This window comes from Cryptomeria japonica, chromosome 2 (assembly GCF_030272615.1).
Source record: "Cryptomeria japonica chromosome 2, Sugi_1.0, whole genome shotgun sequence".
In the NCBI taxonomy this organism is placed as follows: Eukaryota; Viridiplantae; Streptophyta; class Pinopsida; order Cupressales; family Cupressaceae; genus Cryptomeria; species Cryptomeria japonica.
The window spans coordinates 303,265,862-303,276,369 of NC_081406.1; positions in this window are offsets into that span (position 1 = coordinate 303,265,862).

A 10,508-nucleotide genomic window follows, 5' to 3' on the forward strand; every position below is an offset into this window, starting at 1 on the left:
CAAAACATGACATAACACACATAAGGGAAAAAGGAGTTGAAATGGTGACAAATGTGTGATAAGTGTAATCAAGAGAATTCAAAAACTAGAAATGCAAATGAACTTTGAAAACAAGAAAATAAAATTAGACTAATTTTTTAATCTATCAAATTCATTGCAAACCTCAATAAATGGTAGATTTGATAGGTTATTGCTTTGCATGTTGGAATGTGGATGTTAAATCTCTGTAGCATAACATTTTGATTTATTGATAATATATATGGATAGAGTGGACTTCATAAGATGTGAGATATGAAAATAATTAAGGAATTGATCTTATTTATATACTTTTGAGTGAGAAGATTAGGATAAGAACAAAAAATTTAGTTAACTAAATTACCTATGGAGTCAACTCAACTGAAATAGGGAAATTTGTCATTTTAAATCTATGAGAGAATAATAATAATTTTTTTAATTTAATTGATGGATAATTGTGCGCATTCGCTTTCCATTTAAAGATGAAGTTATTTTTTAAGAAAAAAAAGATATTTTGATTTGAAGAAGAGTTAAGTTGTGAGAAAACGAATATTAATATTATTAAATGATAAATAATAATGATGTGATAAATGGTAATTAATTTAGATAACGAATGATCAATTAATGCTATAGTAAATGTATGTAATTAATGATAGGTGATTAGTATGATGATATTTTAGTGTCGATACTAAGAGGAATTTTTTTAGTGTCTACAACAAGGACACCTGCAAATATCATTATCACATGGAAAAGACATAACAAAAGAGGATTCCATAGAACCCCTAACAACATTCTCTTAGAATTTCATCAACCTAACCTCCCCTAAAAATATATCCTTAGGTACTAGACAAGCACTATCATTGGCAAAGACCTAAGTGGCAAGACAAGTGATAGAAGTTAGAGAAGCTACCATAGGGTGTGAGGCCCTTCTAGACTCTTGAGTACCACAAAGATCGAGGATGCTAGCCATATCAGGTGAACTAGCATATTCAACAACCATGGGCTCCAAAGGGGAGATTGATGGTAAATTTGTAGATAAAAGAATCCCTACCCAAAGCCTAGTCTTATGAAAGGCAACATTTGAGTGATAGCTCCCACAATAGAAACTGCTACGAAGAGAAATTTGAATGTGAAAGCTAGATAATGTCGATTAGAAAATATTTACTTCCATTGAGCATGCATTTAAGGCTTTATGACAAGCCTCAAGATAAATGTCCACAAGCCTTTTTACCTCATCCTCATCCCAAAATATAGTTCACTCATCCTCTATCTCCCAATCATCTTTGTCCTTGGCATCATCCTCACCTTTTGTCACTTAGTTCCTACTCTATGCCATTTCAAAATAGCTCTTTTGCTCTTTTTAAAATGTCATTCACAATTAAACAATACTTAGATATTTATACAAACAATTAGGTGACAATGTCAACAAAGAAATCCATGATTAAATGAGATATGAAAATCTTATTTCATAAGCGTATAATTCAAGTAGATTGATAGTTAGAGATTTTTCAAGAACACTACTAAAATGGAAGCCATCTTGAAATGGTCCATATGCCTCTTAGTGTGACATAGACAAGGAACTTTGTAAATTTAATTAAGTATTTAAATAACTAATCAAATCTTTCTCTACCATATGATATCAATGCCTATAAATTCTATAAACAAGTAAATACTTTATTTGGGATAAGAGAGAGAAAAATGTATGCGTTTACTTGAATCATAAGCTTAGTAATGCATGGGTACTGACTTACATAACTTGGGTTGAATGAGGTTGAAAAAGATTTGGATTGCTGCACCTCAGAGGCTCCTATAGAGTGGAAGTGTGAATTAGAAGTGCTATGAGAAAGTTATGGAGCTTGTATTGAGGTTGGATATTTTGTTCATGTAAAGAATATACTTGCAGATCTCAAGAGGGTAGTAAACATGTAATTATAGTTCATAGATAATGGTATGAGACAATTCTCGATTTTGTGAGGATTTCTTTTTATTTGGATTTTTTTTAAGTTAAATGTTTTTGATTAATGAAAAAGCAGGTTTTGAAGGGACCCCGAAACCCTATACAAGCAAGATTAAAACAGCAAAGCCACGAGAAACAGAACAAAAGGAAAAAACAAGCAGAAAACCGAGAAAAACCTACAAAAGCCCCTAAAAGCCAGCAGGTCGTCCAGGAATCAGATTTTATCCAGGGCTTTAGCCAAGGTGCTGCTAATTTCTTGCAGCTCTTTGATGTTGTCTTTGAGGTTGGGAGGGTCCTTGGCCGCATCAGCCATAGCTTTCTTGATACTAGCCCTAGTTCTCTTAGCAGTTCTGCCCGCCGGGGTAGCATCACCAGCACTTCCAGTTTGGATGGTCTCCTCCTCCAGGTCAAGGTCCACAACCGGTTTAGGAGTATGGTCAAAGACCTTGGCAATGTCTTCCAGGTTTTTGGTGACAACAAAGAGGATACTTGGGATAATTCCCATTAGATTTTTCATCGCTTCTTTTCCCTCTTCCAGCGATTTTACCTTATTCTCCATTTCCTGCGTCCAGTTAGTATTCTCTCTTTTTTCATCCTCCCTCTTTTTATCCGAATTTATCCCTTGCTTCTCCAGGTTTTTCAGGGTTTCGTAAGTTCGTCTGTCGAAATTCATTCTGGCCTCCGAGAGCTTCTTGAGATTACCCAGGATAAGCCCCTCGCCAGCACTATCCTTAGCCTTGCTATCCCCTTCCTCAACCAGGTTCTTCTCGGAGCATTTGTTTGTTTCCTTCTCAGAATTAACTTCAGTTTCCTCATTATCCTTGGGTGTCATCTCCTCCATCAGATGGCTATTGTCCTTACCAGGGTGATCACTTGGAATAGGGCTATCTTGACCAGGCTCGAAATCTCCACTTTCTTCCTCGTTGCCCAGTTCCTCTTCCTTCCAGTTGTCTTCTCCATTAGAGTCATCTGTCTCCATACCACTGCTTTCCTTGACAATGTCCTCAGTTTCCAGCCCGGGGGAGCTTTTCCTTTTCTTATTGGATGACGCCTTCTCCTTGCTACTGTCTCCCTCTTCCATCCTCCTTTTACCAGGGGAGGCGGAAATCCGCTTATTTTTCTACAGAATGAGGGTTTTGCAATGCTCGTAGATGAGCAGCAGGAGCCCGCAGTGGAGAATCGGGTTGGAAGGGTTCATCATGTGCTTGTTCAGGGACCTAGAGAGGGATCGAAAAAGGTAGTAGGGCAAAGACACTTTTTTGTCATGTCTGAAATGGTTCAAGAGCACGAAGTGGTAAGTGTGGGCCCTGGAGTAGCGGCCTTCAACTGTAATATACTCCATGATTGCATTCAGGACCCAGCCCCACAACTTCTTGATGTTTGCAGCATCGTAGTAGCCCCTAGTAGCCTTGCCGATTTTGGCCCGCTCTTTCTCTTTACACGGGAACAGGGTAACAGCATTGTTGGAGACCTTGAGGTCTCGAAAGAAGTTGAGCCCGGAGTGGGGCATACCAGTTACAGTAGAAATAAGCCCAGCATCCAACTTAAATTTAACTTCGTAAAGTTTAAAAGAGCCATTAGACCAGTTTTCAGAAATCTTGGAAACAGCTAGGTTGACCCTACCTTTGTCATAGTCCTCAAGCTTTTCCATGAAACTGGTGAGATGGCCCTTCTCTAGCTTTGCCCAGACTTTAGGCATTGCTTTCTAGGTCGACATGTTGTCAGGTTCTTCGCGTCTTAGATCTCCTCCCATTTTCGGATGCAGGATGTCGACTCTGTTTCTCTGCAAATTTAGAACTTCTTTCCCTTTGCAACTCAAATTATCGCCCTGAGTAACCCAAAAAGCGTGCGGAAAATTTTTGGAAATAGTGGGAGATCTGCTATGGTGCCAGGTAATGATGGCCTTTCCAGCGAGGCACGAGTGGTGCTTTTTACTTGTCATGATTTAATTGTCCTTCTCTCCCCGTATAATGGTCCTTTCTGAGGATCTCTTTAATGTTTAAATTGAGATCATCCTCGTGCCAAATCATTTGAACGTCAGAATTAACTCCTGCATTCGCTAAACAGTCAGCAACACTGTTTTGCTCTCTGTAAGCATGTCGTATAATAATTTCTTTGAAGCTGGCGATAATCTCTCTAGCTTTCATGATGATATTCTCAATGGACCAAGAAGGCTCTGATCCCCCTTTAAGCACTTAATAATATTAAGTGAATCCCCCTCAAGCCAAATTTTATCATAATTGAGATTTATGGCTATAATTAAAGTATGCAAGGCAGTGGAGGCTTCAACAAAATGGCTAGTTTGATTTCCCAGAGGACCAGCCACCACCTTTTTGATTTCCCAGAGGACTAGCCACTGCCTTAAGGCAACTTCCAACAAAATTCCTGATTATGCCCCCATATCCAGCTTTACTCGGATTTCCTTTAGAAGCCCCATCAAAGTTGGCCTTAATCCATCCCTGCGGAGGGAAATACCAGACAAGACCTTCTCTACCTTTCTCCTTACTAGTAGTGGTGGTGGAAAGGTTCCATCTGTCTTTGAAATCCTCTTTAGCAGCAATTCCCTGATCAGTGCCATAGAGGCATTCAAAAATACTCCTATAGATTTTGTCAGCAACCACTTCAGGAATAGCCCTTTTATCTCTGAAAATCCTGTTGTTTTGCTCTTTCCAAATATTCCAGATGACAATTGGCAGAGTAAGTCTCCAGATCTCCACAATGTTAGGACAATGCCATTGAAGCCAAGTGTCATCGAGAGAATTCGGGAAGACTCAGCTCAGGTTCCACCTGGTCAGGATGATTTTCCAGATGTCAAGGCTAAAAGAGCATTGATTGAGAATATGGCAAGTTGTCTCTTCTTCCCTGCAACAAAGAGAACACATGTTAGGAAAAATGATGCCTCTTTTATTAAGATTATCCAGGGTTAATATTTTATTTTGGATGAAAATCCAAAAGAAGATGTTGATTTTGGGAACTAAATTCTTATTCCAGACTTTAGCCCAGATGGGGGTGGCTTCCTCCGAGACATTATGAATAGCTACAGCAGAGGAAACGGAGTATTTCCCATCCATAGTTTTCCCCCATATTAGAATGTCATCTTTGTTGTCTCTAGGGATTTTAGCAGAAAGAGCAATATGAAGGAACTTGAGATCCGGGCTCTGCTGGCTAAAGTCAATCCAGTCCCCGTTATTCCAGTAATCTCTAACCATTTCACCATACTTGCATTTGAAGTTGTCTTTCCAATCTTTGATGATAGGGATATCCTCCAGAGGTTTATCCAGGATTCATCTATCTTCCCAAAATCTAATTTTCCTCCCATCCCCAAGATTCCAGGTTCTGCCAGCAGTTGCCCAACCTTTAGCAGACTGCACTACATTCCAAATGGCAGATCCGTCAATAGAGAAAGAATTGTCAAAGAATTCTTCCTCGGAAGGTTGCATGTAGAGGTATTTATTTTTCCAAATAGAGTTCCATTCTCTTTCCTCCCCTTTGAATCTCCAAATTTGTTTGGCTAATAAAGCTTTATTCATGGAGCTAATACTCCTTAAGCCTAGCCCGCCTAAGGCCTTAGGGGTACAAATGTTATTCCAGGCTATAAGGTGGATTCTGTTTTTAGCTTCCACTCCTGACCAAAGGAACCTTTTTTGGATTCTTTCAATAGCTTCTGCAAACTTTGAGGGGATTTTGAACAAGCTAAGAGCATACACAGGAAGATTTTGGAGAGTGGCTTTGAGCAAAGTGACTTTACTAGCTTGACTAAGAATAGCCCCTTTCCAGCCAGCGAGTTTCAGGTTGAGTCTGTCAATTAACTTATTCCAGAAGGAATCCTCAAGCTTGAGACAGAGAGGAAGCCCCAAATAGGTAGAAGGAAACTCAGATATGTTACAACCAAGAATCCTGCCAATCCTAATTTGCCTTTGGGTCGGGGTGTTAATGAAAAACAAAGAGCTTTTATCTCAGTTGATTTTTTGACTAGAGGCTGATTCATAGGTATTCAGAATTATTTTCATGTTTTTGGCTTCCAAGATGGTGGTTTCCCCCATGGTGATAGAGTCATCAACAAATTGTTCATGAGAGCAAACAACGTTGGAAGAAGAGGGTTTCAGACCCTTAAGATTGCCTTCTTCCACATTTTTAAGGATGAATCTGCCTAGGCATTCAGCAAGAATAGTAAACAAGATGGGGGAGATGGGGTCTCCCTGTCTGAGACATCTGGAGCTTTTGAAGAAATTAGACGGGGAGCCATTGACAATAACAACAGAGGAGGAAGTTCCTATGAGTTGAGAACAGAGCTGGATAACTTTGTCACCAAAACCAAACGATTCCATAATCCTGAGGAGAAACTGTCAGTTTACTCTATCAAAAGCTTTTGCCATGTCTAACTTAAGGAAGAATCCCTGTTTACTCGCCACTTTCAGGGAGTGGATATTTTCGTGAACAGAGATAATGGAGTCCAAAATCTGTCTTCCGAAGACAAAGCCATTCGATTGGATAGAGATAATCCTTGGGAGAACATCAAGCAACTTGGAAGTCAAAACCTTGGAAAGGATCTTGTAGACAGAGTTGCATAAGCTGATGGGTCTAAACTTGTTGAGAGAATCAACTCCGGGTATCTTCGGGATAAGAACAATGAAAGTGGCATTCAGTTCCTTAAGAAGTCTTTTGGAGCCAAAGAATTCCTTAACACCATTGCATATGTCCGCCTCCACAATGTGACAAAATTTTTGGAAGAAAAACATGGGAAAGCCGTCTAGGCCAGGGGATTTATCACCCTGAAAGGAAAACACCGCCTTTCTGATTTCAGGATTAGTAGGAATACGGGATAAGAGGCGATTGTCAGCTTCTGATAGGATAGTAGGAATGGCTTGTAAAAGAGTGTTTTGCTTACTGTGGTCCAGGTTGTCCACTTCACCCAACAAGGTACTGAAATGCTCGAGAGCTTCCTTCCTGATGTCGCAATCCTTTGTTAGGACACCTTTATTGCAAGTAAGTTTGGATATTCTATTGGCTGCCCTGTGCTTAAGGGCGGATAAGTGAAAGAAGCGAGTGTTTTTATCGCCTTCCTTCAGGAACAGAGCTCTAGATCTTTGTCTCCAGAAAGTCTCTTCGTTAGAAATGATGGAGTGGTATTTAGATAACAGATCATTTTCAGCCGTCCTAAGTTCTTCGAACAACCCCATCTCTTGGATTCTATCCTGAACAAGCTTTAGATCGGCTTTAACTTGAGTTTTGTTCTTGAATATGTCCCCAAAGATCTCCTTGTTCTAGATTTTAATTTTGGCTTTTATGATGTTGAGCTTTTTAGCAATTCTGAAAAGAGCCTTACCTTCCACTTCAGAGTTCCACCATTCAGTAATGCAGGCTTCTAGAAAAGGGTGGGAGAGTTAAGATTTTTCAAATCTGAAAGGGAAATTTCTCTTAGCCGAAAAAGAGTTGGCAGAAAAAGAGATAGGGAAATGATTTGAACCGATTTTGATAACAGAACCAAGGGAACAGCTATACTTAGAAAGCCAGTCAGGAGAAATTAAAGATCTGTCAAGCCTGACTTGAATCAAATCAGCTCCGGTTCTTCTATTGGTCCAGGTGTAATTGATGCCCTGGAGATCAACATCAATGAGAGCTTGGTCATTAATGAAATCCATAAGGTCTTGTTTTCCATCAAGATGTAAGGGGATTCCTCCCATCTTATCTTCGTCTCTAAGCGGGGTATTGAAGTCTCCCATGATAATCCAACTTTGATCAGCAAACTGGAGTCTGACAACCGCAAGGCTTTTCTAGAATTTAGCTCTCCCGGATTTAGAGTTAGGAGCGTAGACATTAGATAACACCTAAACAAAGTTGTCCTTAATATGCTCGAGCAAAACTGAGTTCCTATTAAAGGCTGAGATGATTTCCTTTCCTATTATAGTATTTTTGTTCCAAAAGATCGCAGTTCCTCCAGAGGCACCCTCCGAGTTAGTTCCTATGACTCCGTTTTCTTTGAAAATTCTGATCCTTTCAACTTTTTCTTTAGAAATCTTGGTTTCCTGAACAAGGACCACATCTGGTTTATGATCTCTGATGACGTTTCGTAACACATCCTGCTTATGGGGGGCGTTTAGCCCTCTGATATTCCAGGATATAATCTTCATAATTTAACTGGGGATAGTGCTGACTCGATGGAACACTGTGTTCCATCAGCACGGTTCTTCCAGCTTTCCTGTTCCCTTTGATGTTTTAGGGATGGCCTTCCCTGCTTTTTATTTTGGCTTCCAACATCTGCCTTTTTCTTAATCTTGCTTCTAGTTGAGATTGCTTCCTTGAGATCCTCCTTGTTCAATTTTCCTTCTCTCGACCCGGGAATCCGGAAGGTTTCATCCAACATAAGCACACTTTGGGAAGGGGTTTTACAGAGGAGAGGCTTTGGGTTCCATTAGTTAAGAGCAATAAGGGCTCAGAATTAGAAGGGTCTTGGGCTTCATTAAAGTCATTAAAGTTTGTGTCAGCCGATTTAGAGAATGAAGAGGTTGGAAATGGTTCTTCCTTCTCCTGTCTAACTGATCCGTCCTTCTGGTCCAAAATGGATTCATCCTTCTCCTGGTTTACAGTTTCATTCTCTTGGGCTACTGGGCTTTCTTTGTTGATCAACTCAGTTCCTGGCTCTGCTTCTTTGGATCTCTCTGGTGGGTCGTTGGAGCAAACACAATCCTGTTTATCATTGCTGCTACTCCCAGTCCTCTTGACTTCATTCATATGTTCTGTTGCATCCTCTTTTTTTTTATTACTCTCGGATATTGATGAATTTACTTTTTTGTTTGTCGTTTGCCAGATCTTTTTGTTCTTAGAGATACTATCTGTCTTGGGTTCCTTGCCTTTCTTGAGAGGACAAGATTTTGCCCAATGCCCCGATTTTTTGCAGTGGAAACAGGCAAAAGGTAGAGATTCATATTCAATAGTTTGGGACCATTTTCCTAGTTTAGATATGATATCTATGGATTGAGGCATATCTGTCATTTGGTTAACATTTATGCAAATGCGAGCAAAGACTAACCTTGATTTAGCCGCCGTCATCAAGTCAATCGATAAGAGTTCTCCAAAGGATTTCACAATGCCCTTGAAAACTTCCTCATTCCAGTATTCAAGTGGGAGACCCGGGAGGCGTGTCCATACTGGTGCAGAAACGAAGAAGGATTCATCCAGGATGAGATTCGGGGCCCATTTCTGGAGAGCCAGGGAAGACTTGCCAAACATCCAGGGGCCTTCGCAGAGAGCTTTGTTCATGTCTTCTTTAGAGTTGAAGGCGTAAAAAACCCTCTAGGCAGCGCCGCCACTTCCACTTGTCCTTTTACCATCCATTTTCTCCTTATGAAATTCCTAACATCATCAATGTTGGGCCTAAAGCCAGAGAATCGTCCCACTAAGGTCATCGATAGGCCAGCTATAGTCATATCAACCACTTTGTCCAGAACGGAAATAGCAACTAGACCAGAGACGGGGTCTGAGATGTTCGTAACTTCCGGAAGCCCAGATTTAACCAGTGGCTTCACTCCAAAGAGCGAGGACCATTTTTTCCATTTTCCTCTGTCGTGTGGGTCCCCGGGGGTCGAATCTTTTTCTTCTCCCGGTTTTACTGTTTCCTTGTCCTCTTCTGACCCTTGAGATGTCTAACCTCCTGCCTACGTGCCAAATTCTATCCCAGGGGAACAGCAGTTTCCAGGAAATCCGCCGTTCCCAAGAATTCCGCCATTTCCCAATTTGAAATTTGGGATTCCCGCACCTTTTCGCTCCACTCCATTCCGCTCCATTTTCCTTTTTGTGCTATGTGAGGCTTGTTGAGAGAGGTGATTCTTGCAATAGAGTAATTACTAGTTTTTTAAGTTAAATGTTATTTTGTTTTATATTGTTTTTTTCGATTAGAGTCGAGATTTATATTAATTTTGCATTAGTTACAGTATTGACATGACTGAATGGTGTAGCCTCAAAAACCATTCTCAGCATATTCCAAAAAAAAAGAGGGTTTCCGAGCAGGCAGAAAACTATAAGCACCATAATTTCTCATTTCAAAACCTAGCAAGATTATGCAATCTAGGATAATAAAACTATAAAGAGTTTATGTCTTAGTAAAAAAAAATCATTTGGCAATGCAAAGGTAAAGACATAGGGACCACTTCTTCCCTCATCTGCATAAGAATATTACATATTAGTCTATATGCATAAACTTTTAGTTTTGTTTGTGTTATGTAGCTACATTCTTTTGTATTGATGAATGTTAGGGAGGCTATAACCAAGGAGCTTGGTCCCAACCTAAAAGGATTTGAACACAACCCCATAGGTGCCCAATTATAACAATTTATCAGTACACCACAATAAATTCTACTTTAGGCATTTGACTTAGATATATTCATGGTTTAATAACTAATTAATTTTAATAATAGTTTCTGAATTGTTTTTGTAATCAGAAAAATATATTATATATGAGTTTACTTATTAAACTTCTTAGGAATGAGCATCTTTCATGTGAACTTTTATCCTGATTGAAAAATCCATAACATTTTGA